A 20,153-nucleotide genomic window follows, 5' to 3' on the forward strand; every position below is an offset into this window, starting at 1 on the left:
TGGTGACGTTTTGTTATGTGAAGAATCTAATATGCCATGCACGATAAATGATGCTTGACGTATTATTACGCACGCAAAAAATGTACTGTAAGTTTGGCAGATATTTGTTTGTGACTACTGCACGCTAGTTTAATTACAGCTCAGTACGATTCTAGTGTTTAATGGCCCCCAGTGCCACATAACGTTATCCCATGATAAGAAATGATCCTACATTATCATGGATTCAAAGAGTCAACTGGTTGGATCGGACCCAAAGGTCCAATTACCTTTATCGTACTCATAACGCAAGGATGTCACACTGTACAAACTTTTTATGTTCATGAGGTCAAAGCTCTTTTGCCAACTTTACCTCTTAGATGGTGAAGCAGAAGGCTAGATGTGCAAGAGTTTCATCAGGGATTACTTAGGCATAGAAGACTCTTACTTCTGCATCGTTAAGAAGACTCTTCCCACGCAAGACAGACTCCTTTCGTGTAAAGGGTGCGTTTTGTTTGCTGCTTTGCACATTAGCACCGACTTGCTTTACAAGAAAGGTTGTTTGATGTTTTGATGTATGTTACCATCTCGCAACTTTTTTCTTGATACACGAAACTTTCCTTTACCTGGTAACCCGGGATCAGTACGTGACCAGCATTACCTTTTGACTTGCCTTGGGCGACTCAATCCTGTGAGGTTCCTGTCTGAGGTCAAAAACCTCCTGACTTGATAAATTTGCCAGTGGATGCCTGAGGGCTTAGACAGATGATTTTCCCTCTGCCGTAATTGTTTCCAATAGACACTGACATTCTTACTGCAGTCTAATGTTGGCAATTAGGACAAGAGAACTAGACAATATTGTCACAACAGCTTCATCTTACTTACCAATTGTACATTATGAACATTTTCGTCTATCAAGAAGACATTGTGGTATCTTATTACGCTAGTTGATATGATATGAGCAGAGGGAAATGTTATTATTTTCGGAGACTCCTGGTTAATTTTACAAGTGTACTAAGTTTGTTACCTTACTTTGCTCATCGTGGTGTATAAAGTGAGAAGTGTATGGTTAGATAAGGGGTACTGCCAACCCCAGGTGACCTAGTACAAGAGCCAGAGTAAGAAAGGTTATTCTCAACAATCCATCAATGCCACAAGATACCATTACGGCTGGAGCTTGGTTATTCGGGTGATGTTGCCTGAAATAAGAACTGTAAGAGCTGAGTGCTTCAGAAGCCTGGAAGTGTTGGAAAGGACACGGAGAGTGCTTTGGTCGTACCCGGGCGTCCTAACCGGCACTGCAAAATGGCAGATCGAAGATTTCAACATCTATCAAAGACAATACCATGTCGTCGTGTGGCGAGTTCTAGTACAAGAGGTCCCGAGTTCGAGTCCTGATATGACATCGATTTTGTGCGCTTGGGAAATGCACTTTACACGACTTTCCTCACTTAGCTCAAGTGAAAATGAGTATTGCCTGTCCTGTATTTGTCCTCTGTGTTGGCGGCGGCATAAAATAAGTTGATATAACTTGAGTGTACCTCGCCATGTCTAGTCATGAAATGTTGGAATAAGAAAAAACGTTATATCTTTTCATACTGTGGATATACACGAATTAGCATTACAGTACAATGACTAAGAATATCTCATTGAGTTGTAACTAACTTAGTACTTGGTTGCCAAGGTCAATCAGTAAGTTTGGACAAAATTGTCTTTCGTCTCCCTACTGATGACCAACAGGCGCCATTTTGCCGTAGGCTTTACATGGGCTGGCGGGATGAGGCTGTCCCAAACGCTGCTTATTGGATGTCACATCCCGGGACCTCAGGACCGATAACGTTACCTTGTAGTACATCCAGAAGTGCAGATTGATATCAAGAATATCTGGACCCCCTTCCGATGATCCACTAGACATCGTGAGCAACCAGGCAGAGATAAAAATGTTGTCTATGTGTCCCTCGATTTCATAATTGGATTATGATGCATACAAGAGGTTAAAGTATGATTTAAAAGGCACAAAATGTAAAAACAATCCTTTAATTTTGAGAATTGTTGAGAGATCTGAGAAATGTTGGCTGGACCATGAGACGCGGCCTCAAGTGGAGGGCGTGTAACGGAGGCCTTAATTGTTCCAAGTTTGTCTCGTTGGTGAAACGTCTTCTACATACCAGCCCAGAAAGGAACAAGAAACAGTCATGCCTTCAAATATCAGAGTTATTAAAGGTGTTCAAAAAATCGTATTTTCCATGATCGTACAGTGGAACTCGTTGCCACCAAGCACAGTTGGGGCATCATCAGTAGAAAGCTCAAACAACTCTTGCAATTATATGTGCAAAGGTTGAGTGTAACAAGCCGTTCGGTGTGATATAGCTAGCTGCCGCCGCGCCGCGTGCCTGCGAAGCTGATGTGTGTTACGCCGCAGGGCGGTTATACCGGCTGTACCGATACAGATGCAGGTACAGATACAGATTCTCCCTCCGGTCACGATCCAGACGTAGTTGACAGAGTGTGGAGACATTCGCGATGTCGGCACATGTGGCGTAGTTTTGGGGTTTGGTATAAATTCGGATGACAAATACGTCAGGTTAAGTCGACTTGTCAGTATGGGGGCGGTGACGGATCGAAGTGAACAAGTCCTGTGCCACGCACGATTGGACTGTTCAAGGAAGTGAGCCCATGTCCAACGAGGAGTCTAGCATCTAAATGCCTTCGCCAATAGATCGTCTTGGATTTAGTGACTCTAGTTAGAATTATTGATGGTGTCTGGGGTGGGCAGGCCATGCGTTCTCAACACATTCGCAGAGATATCTCAGGTCTGACGAAGGAGACGTGAAATGAAATCATTTATAAGTCTTGGCCAAAAAGCAGTTACTCAAGCAACTGGATATGGCACTCCCAGTCCCAAGCACAGACAGTACTTAAGCTCCTGTTCTGCACAATAGGAAGCGTTTTTTTACTAATTTGCATAATCTTGTCTTGACTTGTCTAGCTTTTGTTTCTTCTTGGACCAAAAATTGTCCTCAACTTATTTGCATATCAATCAATAGTTTGTTCTTATAAACCTGCATTTCTTCCCTGGTCTCACAGTCACTGATGAAAGCTAGTGGATACTAGCTGAAACGTCTGACCGTTTCCAAAATCATATCCAGTTGCTTGAGTAACTGCTTTTTTGGCGTATCTTATTACCTGGATGTCTAACCTTCATTGATGCATTTATGAGTATCTCCACTACCATTCTCCGTAGCATTTCTGTCGATACACTCATGCAACTGAAACTAAAGTTAAAACTGTACCTAAATGGCTAGGCTCAAAATTAAACACACCAAGAACAGTGACGTCTACATACTTTTTGTGCAAATGATGACCCCATTCTCATGATGCATGTTACAATCGTCACCACTACATGTACCAAAGCTGTATCATACATCATCACTATACAACTCTAATCACTTAACAGAAGAACGTATATAAGTCGCTGTACTTTGATTGTACCAATTAAGATTTCACTAATGCTAGTGAAACACACCAAGAACATTGACGTCTACATACTTTTTATGGAAATGATGGCCATATTCTCATGATGCATGTTACAATCGTCACCACTACATGTACCAAAGCTGTATCATACATCATAACTATACAATTCTAATCACTTAACAGAAGAACGTATATAAGTCGCTGTACTTTGATTGTGCCAATTAAGATTTCACCAATGCTAGTCTGGGGAGGAGGGCTTACCCATGAGACTAATTTTCCTCTCAGACTATTTTATTCATTGTACATCGTAAACGCCCACCTACTCGCAATTAACGACGGCATTGAGGAGGCCCAGTGGGTCTAGATGGGACCAGGAGAATAAAGATAAGTAAGTCATCAGTTGTTATGTGGTGTTACGACCGTGACCTGATAAAAACATAGACGTCATACCCCAAATCCCTAAACTTTACGCCAAGTCACACAGACGAGGGGGGTGTATCACCATACAATTTTGTCTTCAAATCATGCTGATCAAAATCTATTGGTAATTTTACGGCCTTCAAACTAATATGAGAGCTCATATCAAATCTAAATTAGCTCAGGATTATCAGTAAAGATTGTGAAAATCATCATCAAAATCGTATTTTTTTTCTAGGGGAAAGTGACCAGCCTTCTTGATGATGTAATTAGACGGAACCCGTAAAAATATCTCATAATGGTTTGTTTATGCAGAGAGACAAGGCTAATTTTGGCCGCCGTTGTTGAATAATGATACTAAAACTACACTTGCGTTTGCTACAGGAATCGGATAGAAACACAATATGCTCCATTTGGTCACCATGCTCGTTCAATACTAGTATACTGCTGCCGTCTGTGACTATGGGTCAACTTGTATCTCCGCCTACACATTCTGCCTGGTGTTCAGGTGTTTACAACAAGGTAAGGCAGTAAAGTTGTACAGTCCAGTGGAAGACTCAACTGTCATTTCAGCACCACGGACAAGAACAGCTTTTGGACTATGGGTTAACTTGTATCACCGCCTACACGTTCTGCCTGGTGTTCAGGTCTTTACAATAAGGTAAGACAGTAAAGTTGTACAGTCCAGTGGAAGACTCAACTGTCATTTCAGCACCACGGACAAGAACAGCTTTTGGACTATGGGTTAACTTGTATCTCCGCCTACACATTCTGCCTGGTGTTCAGGTCTTTACAATAAGGTAAGACAGTAAAGTTGTACAGTCCAGTGGAAGACTCAACTGTCATTTCAGCACCACGGACAAGAACAGCTTTTGGACTATGGGTTAACTTGTATCACTGCCTACACGTTCTGCCTGGTGTTCAGGTCTTTACAATAAGGTAAGACAGTAAAGTTGTACAGTCCAGTGGAAGACCCAACTGTCATTTCAGCACCACGGACAAGAACAGCTTTTGGACTATGGGTTAACTTGTATCACTGCCTACACGTTCTGCCTGGTGTTCAGGTCTTTACAATAAGGTAAGACAGTAAAGTTGTACAGTCCAGTGGAAGACTCAGCTGTCATTTCAGCACCACGGACAAGAACAGCTTTTGGACTATGGGTTAACTTGTATCACTGCCTACACGTTCTGCCTGGTGTTCAGGTCTTTACAATAAGGTAAGACAGTAAAGTTGTACAGTCCAGTGGAAGACTCAACTGTCCCACGGACAAGAACAGATTTTGGACGCGGCCTGCTTAAAACAAACAATGGACGGGATCCATAACCACCAATCATAATGTCTACCAATGCTCACAGCTGCCGAAAGGTTTTGATCGAAGTGCGTTTCGCACAGACTGTTCAGAAACTCTTCACACAAAAATTAGTTACATAACATGCCCTTGTATTGAAGTGTGTGTTCTGCACAGACTGTTCAGAAACTCTTCACACAAAAATTAGTTACATAACGTGCCCTTGTATTGAAGTGTGCGTGTAAGTACAGTGGGCTTGAGGCGGAAATTAATAGACTCTAACGGCAATTTCATTTCTTACATAACATGCTTACGTGCCCGTGACAAAGATAAGCACAAGTACGGAAGTTCAAATCAATAGTTTTTGGCAACCTGCATGTAGCTGGGATAATCTCAAATCACTTTAGACCCATTCAATATCATTGCGTTTGTAGAACTCCTTGAGGTAATGATTTTGATATGCAGAAAAGTACAGGAAAATCATTTCAACGACGAAGCTTTATATTTCCAATGGAAAGTATGCGTACTAGTATATTGATTTTATCATATTTTATTTATGGTTCACAAAATTGGTGCTGTCTCAAAAGATAAGCCATGCCCAATAAAAAGAAAAGCTATGCCCAATTACTGTCTTTTTTTTAACGGAGTAGTTAAAGGCAAGGCCTATGCGACCACTTCTTGGCATTGAACTAGAAATATGAGAGAAACATGTCAAAAGATGTAGATTGTAGCTTGGTGGGAAACACTTGTCAGGGAGGGAATTCCAAAGCTTGGCCGTACGAGGAGAGAAACTGTTACTGTAAAAAGATTTCGAACAAGGAATTTGGACGGTGAAGTTGTGTGAGCTAGTGGAGAACCTAGTGGAACGCTTAAAAGTTCCGAGTGGTGGAACTATAGCTAGTTGGGTGAGTTCTGCAGAGCAATGACCATGAAAATATCAACTCAGGTCGCGTGATGGCATCTTTATTCCGACAGCTGTTTATTATCACTATAGTATTCAAAGTTGATATAATTATTATGCCATTCCCAATAGCGAATTGATGAGCCTCGATAGCAATGCCGCACGTATCTTCTTTATCAAGCAAGTTTGTCCATGGAGCAGTGTTTTAGCCGCAGCTTGAGCTAGTGCTGTGTACTTAAACCCAGCTTGAGCTAGTGCTGTGTACCTAAACCTTTCAGGTCCAGGTCAGGATTCAAGTCCAGAGGCTTAGGTTCGGCTTACTTTGTAAGTCCGGACCTAAACCCAGGGCATATACAAAATACGGAAGGGACATGGAAAATGGGGCATCTTAACCGCATAATTTTGTGGCGAGCATTGTACTACGTATACTTGCAGTTTTCACTTGACGTTAACCACGATGTCAGAGGGACTATGTAGCATACCGTACCCTTTTGTTTTCTCACAACAGAGCGTATCGATCAGTTGAGAACTTGAGTTGATGGAAACCGACCTGTAGCACAGCTCCACGATTTGTCAAATGCCATTGACCTGGTATAACATTTGTCTTTGAAAGAAGACATTTCCAACGTCCTCTTGAAGCCAGAAAGACAACATCTGTACCTAGAGAAGAGGGAAAGCTACAAGAAGGGAAGTACAGTCTGTACTCAAAAGATGAATGACTTGTCCTAATCTTCACTCAAGGCTACGTCTGCTCCCAAAAGTCCCCTGAGTGGTTTAAACTTCAAGTCGGATGGAGTAGATAGATGTCTCAAACACTTCCACCCACCAGCAGTTTCTTCTGGTAAGCCCAGAGACGTTTTCTTGGCCTTTAAGAAAATGTCGTTTTTAATATGATTAGTAAACACGAACCGTCATTGGGCTCTGTGGTGTCGATATTGTGCACTGAGGAGTTCTAGTAACCCCCAAGTGATCCATTATACTCAGACTGAGGCCCAAGGTACAGATTCAATCGATGTTTTTGATCGTCTAAACTCCAACCGCAGGTGTTGTAAACGAAACGGGGTAACCCTTTGGGGCACTCTGCAAAGTTCATCAACACGTGAGAGCTATCGGTTGTCATCAAGGCTGACTCGTGATGGCACAGGTTACTCTAGGTCACGGTGTAGACATTAATAGTCATTTATATAGAACGATTTACTCTTGGATTCCCCACACCAAAACCTTTATCAAGTCACCTCTAGGAATCCAGTTTCTTAGGTTCGTAAAGCATCACAGCTGGAAACACCGTGACAAATACTAGTAAATGTCATTATGTTTTTGCTCTGTTTCTTCTTCCGTTCCAAACACTGACCTGGTCAATGACCTGAACCAGACATTCTGTCACCATGGTAACTGGTGTTGGGTTACATCATGTTGCAATTTCATAGTAGGAAGGATTTAGTCTCCTGTCACCATATATATGAATGTATGCGAAGGTAAACATTGTGCATTTGCTTTGCAAATGTTACCTTTCTAGTTATGGCTTCACCAGACCACGAAGTGGTCTGGTGAAACCATATTGTTTTCTCTGATGTTTCTTCTCCTCCTCCTTCTTCTCCTGCCATTTTTAAAATGGATTCAGCTTCTTCATTTTGGGGCCTAAGGACCTGAAATTTGGTATGGAGGTACAGTGGGCAAATACCCTTAGGCGTTTTTTTAATTTTTGTGATACAGGCTTTTAGAATGGTTTTATTTGAGTTTTTTGCTGTATTATAGCAAATGTATTGCTGTGTCAGTGGGCATGAGTCATCACAATGGAATGCAGGGCATGCACCAATAGGCATGCAGCTTTCCTCTCTTCTTCTTGCTGATTGGCTGTTGGGATTTAACTTGATTAACACCTGCACAGAGCATTTCCACCTGCACAGAGCATTTCTTGCTGATTGGCTGTTGGGATTTAACTTGATTAACACCTGCACAGAGCATTTCCATACTGACAGTATGTCTGTATTCAAGTGTTTTGGTAGGTATTTCAAGCTTTCCTGCTCCAGCATTGGAATGCGGGGCATGAACGTTTTTTTTTAAATCAACAGTTTGCATTATGCAATTAAAAATCCTAACCAATAATGTAGGGAATAGCTAGCCAACTGTTGTAGTCTTAGTTGTATGTTACTTCATATTATAGTTATATCAATGTAAAGCATTATTTTCCCTTGTGTTTCTCATTCTTTCCCTGCCATGTCGTAAAATGTGGTGAAGCCATCGCTGTATTTGCTCCAAAGCAAATATTGGCCTTTCTAGTTTTTATTTTTATTTCGCTGGATACTTTACATGTAAGCATGTTTCGTCGCCCAAAATCTTGCTAAGGCAGATAGAATGGATGTCTTTCTGACCATATTTTTTTTAGAGTTTGAAAGGTCGACAGGGCGTAGAGTGATGGCGTCCCCGCCAGTGTTATGACCCCTTTTGAACCGTGATTAAAGTTTCCATCCCGGTAATGGTTAGTGCATGACCCCGGCTGTACTGTATTTACTCACTCCCGTCAAACTCGCCACTTTTAAATCATACCTGAGTTTTCCCAACTTAGGCCACAGCAAGTAATTTTTATGGATGACATCAGCGCGCGCATTGATTTTCTCTTGATTTTGGAAAAAAAGAACAAGAAATTTTGTTGCCCTTTGACAGTGGACAACATGCCGAAATGGGTAAATATGTCTGTTGCCATGCCGGAACTTGGATGACAGATAAATGTGAAGAGAGGAGACAAGACAAGGCTCTGATGTAATGTTTTGTCTTTTACTTTTACTTTGTTGCAGTGTTGTAGTTCATTCATATGTGATTTTTTCACTGAATCAAAAAAATAACTTGTTTAACAAGGTTTATGATCTCAACATTTGAAAATGTAGGAATCTTGTTTGTTTGGCCCGCCTTGTTTTTGTTCGTCCTATCGCATTAGATTTGGTGTCTGCAAAGGATGCCATCCATAGAATTTACTTGCTGCGGCATTATACATCCAAAAACTGTGGGGTCGGCAGAGTGATCGACTCGGAACCAAGAGGTCCCGGGTTCGAGTCCTGACACGACACCGATCTTGTGCCCTTGCAATTGGGAATGGCACTTAACACGACTTTCCTCACTTCGCTCAGGTGAAAATGAGTATTGTATTGTCCCCTGTGTTGGTGGTGGCATTGATATAAGTTGAAAAAAATTTGAGTGTGCCCCCAAGGCCACCACGTCTTGTGATTACGTGTTAGTCAGACTCACTTGGCTACTAAGTACGTTTCCGAGGGAGGGTATGGACGTAGTTCTGTCGGCGATGATCGCTGCTTGTCCCGCGTAAATAATTGTTAAGTCCCTGAAATTGGTTTTCTCGTAACTAATCCATTTACAAATGCCTTTAATGCTATTTGGTACAGTTGGGCGTTACTCGGTAACTTGCGCGGACGTAGGTAAAAGCTTTTTTTCTCAGTAGCCCTTTTCATCGTGCGCGGTAAACGCCGCAATTCGCTTCCCACGCACACTACACGGCCATTAGGGATCCCGTCCATTAACGGACCACTATTTACAAAACTCAGGAACATTAGGGCTCCGCTGAACACCCCCTTTACCTTCATCGTGCATACAACCGTAGGCTCGTTTCTTCGTCGTAATGAAGTCCAAACCTAATGTGCTGGGTGGTAAAAATACGGAACACGAGAATTTACTGCTGTCTGTACGGTAGTGCTCCGATTATGAACCAATAACTCTCCCTCCGTCCGTAGCTTTCAGCCATATGTTTGCCGTAATGGTGTCGTTACGGGTGGCTGCTAACTGTAGCCGTTTCTTTCCTCATTTGATCAAGGCATTAGAAGCACAACGTTAGCGTTTTATGAATTCTTTTGTTGGTAATACAGCATACTCTTAGGAGTTAGGCCAGTTCGTTTTTCGTAGAAATGCTTTTACTCTTCAGTTTAAATATGATAAATTGTGAATATAAATATGATAAATTGTGAATAGTATTGTGCCGTAAAGGTGTCGTTACGGGTGGCTGCTAACTGTTACCGTTTCTTTGCTCATTTGATCAAGGCATTAGAACCACAACGTTAGCGTTTTACGAATCCGTTATTGGTAATTCTGCCTACTCTAGGAGTTAGGTCAGTCCGTTTTGTAAGAATATTTGATTTGACGCTTCTGTTTAAAGATGATAAATTGTGAATAGTATTTTCAAAGTCATAACTGCCCAACGCTATATGGCGATTGACTGATCCAGACCTTTATTCAACGAGTTGTTAGCTATATAAGTAACATTTTCCGTAATAGCTGGATGCTTTGATCACTTTTTATCGTCCGTAACAGTAATTTGCACGTTATAGTATGACTCCATTTCAAAACTTCTTTTGAAATCATTCCAGGAATATAGCAAGAAAAAAGATGGATTTCTTCTTTCACTCCATATAAGTACTATTAGTTGGATAACTTTTGCACACACTAGTTTGGCCATTAGGCCTTGTTGATTGGATTATATGGATGACATCCGCGCGCGGATCGGTTTCCGAAAAAAAAATCGACCGTACTGTAAATCGAACATAGTAGCTGCAAGATGAGCGAATATATGCCGTAAATTGAAAATAATATTGGAAAACGGTACTTATGCCACAGAATGCATGCCAAAACCCATTTCAAAGGACAATAAGAAACTGTGAAGGAATGAAAATGACGATCCCATTATTCACAATGCAAATAAAAAAAATGTTCAACCTTCATGACCACCTAAATTTTACACTGAAGGCAACTTTTTGGACAAACTTTTTTTATTCGCACGCTCGCATTAGTTTTGGGGTTCCCAGAGGATGTCATCCATATAATCAAATCAACATGGCCTGAAGGGACCAAATGAACATATCAAGAGACCATTTTTCTTTAGCTCTTGAAATTCGGGCTAACTTAATGTGTTTAACGGTTCTTTCTTTTTCCATCCAAGCAATTCCCTAAATCAGCCTCATTTCTCTCGGAACGATCGATTTAAAGCTGCTTAAGACCAATTTTACACCCTCGAATATCATTTCTAACGGCTTCTCTGCCGTGTGATATAGATCATTGACAATATATATTTAATGGTCAGATAACCATTGATGATTACATTCCCCGGAGATCCTTTCCCTTTTTTGATGCGCCCACGACAAGCTATTTTACCATGATTGGACGGCACATTAATACTGAGGTACGACACTCTAGAGGCAAATTAAGTCTGAAATCAGCCAGTCTGTAGGCCAGCAGGATAACATTATATGTGATGAATGGTGCTAGTTGCGCTAGAAATTAATCAGCGTTCAGAATGATCGATCACATTTCATTACAAGGGTCTGCTGCATTTTGTTTTCAGGTTTCCAGCGGACAATTTTTCATGGGAAAAATATAAAGTTGCCTGCAGCAATGGCAAGTTTTCATATTTACACAATGTTGCTCTGTATGTTATTCAACGTTAAAGCTATGATTAGGAGTAACAATGTAACTACTGCGTCAGAATATGTATTCTCGGTAAATTTTCGGCTGACTCCGTGACCGTAGTAGCGGGTCATACTTGCCAGATAACTTGTGTCGCCCCCCGTCTCGGTTCAGGGTAGGTCTGTGGTGAGCTCTAATGTAAACCGCCTCCTTCACTCCTCTTGCAAAGAAATCTGGTTCAGAATCGAGGATTTTGACCCCTTCGATACTGAGTGTCCCGGAGATTCAATACAAATGTGTTGCGAGACCTCTGAGTTTAAGTTATAGAGCTGGGACGTTGGTGTTCCAGGAATCTTGTTTTCAGTGCACGTTCTGTCTCACCTATGTAAGTCTACTTGCACCAACCCTTCCTGGTTTGACCTAGCTACTCCACATCTGCTTTCCTTTGGAATTTTGTCTTTTGGCGCCACCAGGATGTTCTTAAGAGTGTAATAAGTGGGAGAGAGAGAGAGAGAGAGAGAGAGAGAGAGAGAGAGAGAGAGAGAGATTATATACAGTACCTCTACATCTACCCAAGGACATTACGAAATGTGTGACGTCCTTGATGTACCTACGTACATTCGGAACTGTAAATGTAAAATATGTGTCCGTCCTAAAGTGAGTTACCAGAAGAGACTACGTGTTAAACATTCCCCTCATGTTGAAGTACGTCACTCTGTGATTAGAGTCCATCGATGCCATTTCAATCTGTCTGATGGGTGGACCCACCAGGAAAGATTACAGAGCAACTTGGCCGGTTGTTAAATAGCATGGTGGGACGTTTGCGGCTGGAAATAACTGTAATTGTCTAGTCAGAAAACGATCGAAGCTGCTTCCTAACGTAGCTAGCTGTCACTACGCTGAGGTCACATTTCCAAACCGGGGCCCGGCCGGGCTGTTCGCATTAACGAAAAATCAACAATTTATGTCATACGCATACGCAAATAGTTCACATTATTAATGTGTTTCAACGTTTTTGTGCTTTGTTATCTATTATATCATACTTTTTTCGTTCTATAAAGCTGCCCGGCCGGGCCCCGGTTTGGAAATGTGACCTCAGCACATGACAAGGTCTATTGGAGAGGGTTTGAGTAGAATATTCCTAGTGTTCTGTACTTACACTTGAGTGTCTAAAAATTAGCCTGTAACTGGGTAGAATTCTACTTTGTGCATGCCTACTGTTGGAAGAACTGGCTTCCCGGTGTCTATGTGAGAATAGAATAGAATAGAATAGAATAGAATAGAATAGAATAGAAGAGTAGAGTAGAGTAGAGTAGAGTAGAATAGAATTAAATAGAATAGAATAGAATAGAATAGAAGAGTAGAGTAGAGTAGAGTAGAATAGAGTAGAGTAGAGTAGAGTAGAGTAGAGTAGAGTAGAGTAGAGTAGAGTAGAGTAGAGTAGAGTAGAGTAGAATTAAATAGAATAGAATAGAATGCAGCTGCTGTGATACTGTTTCCCATGTCAAAAAGTGTCCCGATTACCCTTGAACACTGGCTGTGACTACGTGACGTATGCTTCTTTGTTACAAGCCGGAAATTAGGAGCTACTTCCCCGCCGTTCAGACTGCAGTACCCGTACATCAGTCTACCGCGCTCACAAATTCCCCGGGCACCGTCGGTAATAATCTTCTCCATAATCAGCCACGGAAAACCTTTTCAAACGCGTTCAACGCACGGAGACAATTACTACACTGCAAGTCAATATCATATGTTATACACGATGAATGACAACGTTAGCATGATCAGATTTGGATCTGGCTTATCACACATCGCTGTCACGTATTCTACGGTGCACCTCTTGCATTTCCATACATGTATGCTACGTATGCAGCCTCAGCACTGTCAAGGTGTTTTCGCTAGCACTTTAAGAAAAGTAACATTATGAAAGTTACATTTTATTTTAAACTGTTCATTCCATACCAACGCTCGAAATGAATTGACTTTTCAAGCTTCTACAATTTATCCCAATTTCTCTAAACTTACAGACCAAGAAAAAACTATTCTTCTTTTAACTTCCCAAAACCCACAAATTTTGGAAAAGGTGGGACATTACGTCTTCCATGGTTTACAGAAGAGAAGTCAAACCCTTCAGACATAGTTTTAGACATAGTTATAGTTCTAGACAGCTAACGTTATCATGTAGACTTTAGTTATTTTATACCCTATTCCATTGTTCTTTTATGTTTTGTAATTTGCAATTAGCCCCCGGGCAAGAATTTGCAATAAACGTTTCTATGAAAGTTACAGCCAAAGCGATCTTATACTTTGATGCAAATAGAAATGTTGGTAATCATAAAATACACGTACGATAAAGTATTATCTTATAACTGTTATATTTCTAAACACACATCACAGAATTGTTGCGAAATATTTCTTGTCGTGTATTACAGAGTATTCTTTGTTGCAATTGTTACAACATACATCTTGTTGCAACTTGTGCATCCTTTTAACGGATATTCTATAATTCATGACCAATGGCAAAATGAAACAAAAGACTATCTTCAAGATGTTTTGGGTTGATATCAGATAACTAGTCTTAAGGGCGGATTCGACGGAGAGTATACATGATCATGTGTACGTGTAAAACCTCACATAGACCATAATGTAACACGTAGGAAAAGTAGATTGATCACTTGCGGTGAATGCGAGCTTGTGATTTGCGGCGACAGGGAAACATTATTTTCGAAGCGGCGGCATACACACGGGCCTGTTATGGTTCCCCGGCCGTGTAGGGGAATAAATTTCAGCGAAACATGCAAGCCACGAGCTACTGTTGACAAAGCAGTCGTAAAAGAGCCTCCATGGGTTTCCGGGCGGCCCACGCGACGTTTTGTCTGAACTTTCTGTATGTAGCTCGTACTTTTTTGCTGTGTACGGGTAGTCGTGGCAGACCACTTTGCACACTACTGACAGGCCATTGCCGGACCACGCACGGTCATGCATTGTAGATGGAGCGCGTGTCCCGCTCTGAAAACAAGGCAGACAAGTAAGCCTTTTCCCAGGCCTCATACTCGTCTATACGGCTTAGCCACTAACAGTATTACTAACACTCATGATACTTGCTTATTACCTCCATGAAAAATTCTGTCATTCCAGTGTTTTACATCATGGGGCTTTGATACATGTAATGTTTATAATCTATGGCAGGTGGAATATCACCAGATACCAATTATGCAAATACGGACCTAATTTGCATAATTAATCTGTGAAATTCTATGACTCCTCAGTGGTAAATGATGGGAATTTCATACTTGGGACATGTGTAGGTTAGTCAAAAGTTAACATCACAATGCATTTATTATGTTAATGGTGAGGTCATTTGCATAATTAGAGAAGAAATTTACATTTACATGTGAAGCCCATATAACGTTATACTTCATGGAGGTATGACATCTCGGAACTCTTGTTTCTGATTGGTCCTGCCACTGCCATATAAGCATTGTGTCAACCTGCATGTACTTTCTCGCGAAACCTAGATATATAATGCTACATGTACTTGACAAAGCTGATTCCATACCGCGTGTGGGTTGAGAGTACATTTTCAAGTACGACATAAACTTGAGTCCTCTGAATAACCTGTAGTCTAGAACTAGTCTGACTGACCTGATACATTTTCCGTAGTGACGAAAACACGAGTAACTTGAATGTCGGTGTCCATATCATGATGTGAGGGGCAGAGTTTGTCAATTGAAGTTACATGGCATTTAAATTGCTGAAGATTTTCAACCTACCTAATCTGTCCCACAACCTGACCTGGTTACCTGATCATCTAGTGTTTACCCATTCTATTAGAGGTTCATTGCACTCAGTAAGCCGTGTTAGGAAGTTATAGGAAGATAATTAGATTTCGCTTCACCACGTCCTCTGCTAATACCATTAGGTCTTCACAAATCGGTGCAGGAAGAGAGGATGGGACAAGGTGAAGGTGACTAGGTACTGGGTACGTCACCGTGATCATGGCGTGATGTGTCAAAAATACGCGTCGGGATTCTTACCGTCTCTACGACAGGACTAAATGGAGGTTGGAGAGTTAAGACTTATCAATATGGGGTGCAACTACTTGTAGTAAGGAGTCGTGTGGCGTAACGGTAGAGTGTTCAATTCCGAACCAAGTGGTCCCGGGTTCGAATCCTGCCCGATCTTGTCACCGATCACCCTTGAGAAAGGCACTTTACACGACTTTCCTCACTTCACTACCCCATACAAAGACAGAGATATTCTATATGTTACTATCATGCCCTGTCAACATTTCCACTTAAGTAGGCCAATTTGTACACAATTCCATGACAAAACGAGAAAACGTAATTAATTCCTGACACAATTTATTACTACATTGTATTAATAGAGTTAGATTAGTATAATTAGTGTCTCTCTTTTGTTATACATTGTTTATGAAGCAGACCAGATTCCTATTATAGTTAGCAGAACTGTTAGATATTCTCAACACCACCATATGTGTATGTTAACACCACAAACTATGTATGTATCATTTGTCCATGCGTTGTACCCGCTACATCTGTTGCGCAATAAAGTTCTTCTTCTTCTTCCTCTTCACTCAAAAGTGGAAATGAGTACCTAGCTACGTTTAGGGACGTCCTCTCGGATAGGACGTTAAATGGAGGTCCTTTCAGACATGAAGTTTTTCCGCAGCCAGTTGTGGCGTGACTAGTTCTATTGTTTCTACCAAAGGTGCAGGAAACCGATAGGTTATTACAAAATACGTACTTGTCTGAAAAGGTAAACGTATGAAGCATGAATCATTTTCAGTCAAGAGCCGTACTTTTTCAGAGCAGACGCGACGATTTCAACTGACGGCTGTCTCGGTCTACTTAGTATATATCCTGTATTTGTATCACTCTTAGTACACGTCTAGACCTTATACTTCCAAATGCAGCCTTGTGTGTCGGTGACTTGTTGCGGTTCATAAAAGGGTTGCGTTTGGTGTATTTTTGCGTACCCTCGTCTTATGTAAGTGTACAATTTTGTTTTCATTCCAACATTTCATGACTAGACATATCTGTTTGAAGATGGATCATTCCGATCACGTTTTGTACCTTTCATTGCCACCTGACCCACATAGCTCAGCGGGCCTTGACTCAGTCTAAAGAAGCGTATTATTTTGTGAGCCATGCGGGACCTGTCTTCGCGGGCTGAAGCCGGCGGTTTAATAATAATCACGCTTCGGCGGCGCTTGAACAGGGCTAAAAGCACTTATAGATCCACAGGTCGTCATATATACCTGCGGAGTTGTTTTCATTTTATCATGGTGTTTCAGCTGAGGTGTCTCCACACGCTCAGTGTTGGAGATAACAGGAGATTGGAGCGGTCTGATAACCTGGCGGAGTGAGGCAGAATATTAGCGGATTTGTAGATAAATACGATGCTCCTTAGAGTAATTCTAAGATGCTTTATAATGTTGTCTAAGGTAACGAAATACAAGCACATCTGCCCACGTAGCAGTTAAGAAAGTATATGATTGGTTAGAAGCATAAACGTTGATTTAAGTACCAGATTTCTTTTCTTGTTTCCAACCGACCTGATAAGATGTATACAGTACGAATGTTTCTCTCTCTCCCCTCTCTCTCCCTCACTCTCCCTCTCTCTCCCTCTTTTTTCCTCTCTTTACCTCCCTCTCCCTCTCTCTACCTCTCTCCCCCCTCTCTCTCTCCCTCTCTCTTTTAGATTGTAACAATTGAATTCTATATTCATTTTCACGACATAGAATCAACCGCAACAAGCAAGCTTTTTATATAGCTGGTTGCTGATGATATGGTTGATATACTTGTAATACTAGTATACAAGACCAGGACCTATCTGCATGTGAATCCGTTTCAAGTTGTTAAAAGATGGAAAATCCAGCAGAACAGAACAACCGTTGCGGTTCGGGTACTCACTTATTCTCAGAGTACATTAAGAGAGATCTAAAGTTAAGGACGTCGATGGCTGTCAAGCCGTAATACGGGAGACAATTCCCGACCTGAGCCGGTACACAGCCGGTACTAAGACGTACGAGGCACGAGCGGTGAGGTAGGCATTTCGTAGCCCGTCTACGGAGCGCAAGAGGATTGACCCTGCACGGCGGAGTAGCGCGAATTCCATTAGAATTACCCAGACTCGCGGAAAAACCTCGAGCGCTGGAGAGATCTCACTCAATCCGCGGGATAGCAGGTCGCAGGGCTCTGATACAGTAAGCATGAGAAATGCGCTCTCCGGGATTGGAAGTTCACCCAGTCAATGTAGCAAGAATTCATACCGGAGAGCACACTGTATTGGCAACTGAAATCCAAGTTCTTTGACGAAGATTGAGAAGCGTGGGCGTACGTCCCGCACTAAAAATGAGCAAACCTGTACATATTACACTTTCTCAAACGTCTAAACTAATGCAGTGTTATCGGCTGAGTTATTGCAAGACATTTTGGTGGCGTGGTATAATAATATTTACCACTGAAAACAGAGGGCGGAAAACATCAGCGACAAACTATTGTAGTAAATAAAGACCTGGGGGAAGGGGGAATGAATTGCTTCTTCTCTTTGAAGGTTTCTTTGTGGAGTTCAAAAACACAATCATCCTAGTAAGAGTAAAATTTAACCACATGACACACAGAACCTCTACCCGATAACTTGCAAACCAGCAAAAAGACATCCATATCACTCAACAGAATGGTTAATCAAGTGCCTACCTGGTTGAAACGGGCTATCAGAAGTTGGTCTGCGGCCCATGGGCACTCTGTTGGAGTGTTGCATGCGCACTGCTTTGCCACGGACGCCATCTTGAATTCTACAAGTTCCCCAGCTGTACATGTACGTAACAACAACAGGAAGGCTGTCTTAGTTATAACTTTCTTGCACGACAATTGTACAAGGTACAACGTATAGCAACGACTACTGAAGAAAGTACAAAAAGAAGAGGGTATAGAACAAACTAGAACGGCCAACATTTGCTTTGGAGCAAATTCAGCATGACTTCACCACATTTCACGACATGGCAGGGAAAGAAGGAGAAATACAAGGGAAAACAAGTCTTTACATTGATATAACTATAGTAGGAAGTGACAACCGTTAATTGCATAATGCAAACTGTTGATTTTCAAGATAAAAAGAAGCGTTTATGCCCCACATTCCAATACTGGAGCAGGAAAGCTTGACATACTTACCAAAACACTTGAATAAAGTTCATACTGTCAACATGGCATAGCTTTATACAGGTGTTCATTGAGTTAAAGCAATCAAATCCGAACAGCCAATCAGCAAGGAGAGTGGAGGAAAGCTACATGCCTGTTGGTTGCCTTCTCTACATACCATTCTGATGACTCATGCCAAATGTGGTAACACACTGCTTTCGTACATTTTCTATAACACAGCCATAAAGCTCAAATAAAACCATTCTAAAAGCCTGTATCACAAAAATGAAAAAAGAAACTGGGGGTATTTGCCCACTCTACCTTGATGCCGAATTTCATGTTATTTGGCCCAAAAATGAAGGAGTTGAATCAATTTAAAGAAATGGCAGGAGGAGGAGAAAAAGAAACGTCAGCAAAAACAATATGACATCACCACTATAGTGGTGAAGTCATAAAAATTAAAATCCTAATTACTAAACATCTAGAGATAATACTGTGTACAATCAAGTATAAAACTAATTATCAGTTTCTTTATGAAACTTACAACAGCAAGCGCGATTGTAGGCATGGTAGGTTGCAATCACACTCTACAATACGGTCGATTGTCAGGTGCCTACAACCTAAGACCTCACATTTCTTTATTTCATCCGCCCGCTTTAGTAGGACTCAGCTGGTCTTTCTTGCGTTATTTTCCTCGCACAGTTGGGAGAAGAGATAGTAGCAGAGGCGGAAGATCAGGACAGATAAGAAACGTGGAACATCTTCTGCGGATTCTTTAAAAGGCTTTCCTGTAATCGTTCCGAATTGCTTCTGGCGGTCATTCAATAGAAAGACTGAAGAAGTCAAATTTACAGTTTCCAACATCGATACCACAGGAGACGTGGGATACAATAGATACACAAAACTTTGAATAGAAAATGTGATCTTCCCATCCGTTAATTTTAAATATGTTTAATGAAAGGGCTACACATGGTATCTCTCTGAGACATTGAGGTTATCATAATTTCAAAACCTTCACGCCAAGTTTCGGTGCCGTTATGTAGATTTCCAAAAACACTCCATCGTATTTATGAATTTTTAATTTCCGCCAGACTCATAGATATCCTTAATAATTGACCTCCCGACATTACCATCGCTGGCAACGTGTTTGTGAACCTGAATCAATGACTGCACAAGATCACTTGACCGAGACGGTGAACGATATAAACTCCCTGGCACTTTTGATCAATTGCTTACGTCACGTATCCGTAAAGTCTCGTGTAAATAAGGTCACGTGTCTGTGACCGTAATTCTCACGAGATTACGTTTTGAAGCGATTGGTCATGCATTATCCTGATGAAGGCGACGGTGGTCGTTGAAAATTTGATCTCTGTGTAGTCCTCGTGTTGGAATAAAGTTCAACATTTTACTATATGATTACTACCGACCCAGATGAACTTTCATGATAGACCGCACAAGATCATTAAGACAAACTGGTACTCAAGCAACTGGATAGATTTTTTTAATCTATCAGACGCGTACTCGTTT

The 20,153-nt window shown here is 41.3% G+C and overlaps 1 protein-coding gene across 1 annotated transcript in view; it reads right to left on the reverse strand.

Annotated features, from left to right (window-relative positions):
• LOC109473565 (galanin receptor type 1-like) overlaps positions 1 to 18,287 on the reverse strand; it is a 62,268-nt gene extending 43,981 nt beyond the window's left edge. Inside the window, exon 1 of the mRNA XM_019773462.1 lies at positions 18,186 to 18,287. The gene's annotated coding sequence lies outside the window, so the exon portion shown is untranslated. The remainder of the gene's footprint in view (positions 1 to 18,185) is intronic.
• Positions 18,288 to 20,153: the final 1,866 nt, after the last annotated feature.

The sequence above is a fragment of the Branchiostoma belcheri genome, unplaced genomic scaffold (genome assembly GCF_001625305.1).
Source record: "Branchiostoma belcheri isolate BF01 breed outbred unplaced genomic scaffold, Haploidv18h27 scaffold3, whole genome shotgun sequence".
In the NCBI taxonomy this organism is placed as follows: Eukaryota; Metazoa; Chordata; class Leptocardii; order Amphioxiformes; family Branchiostomatidae; genus Branchiostoma; species Branchiostoma belcheri.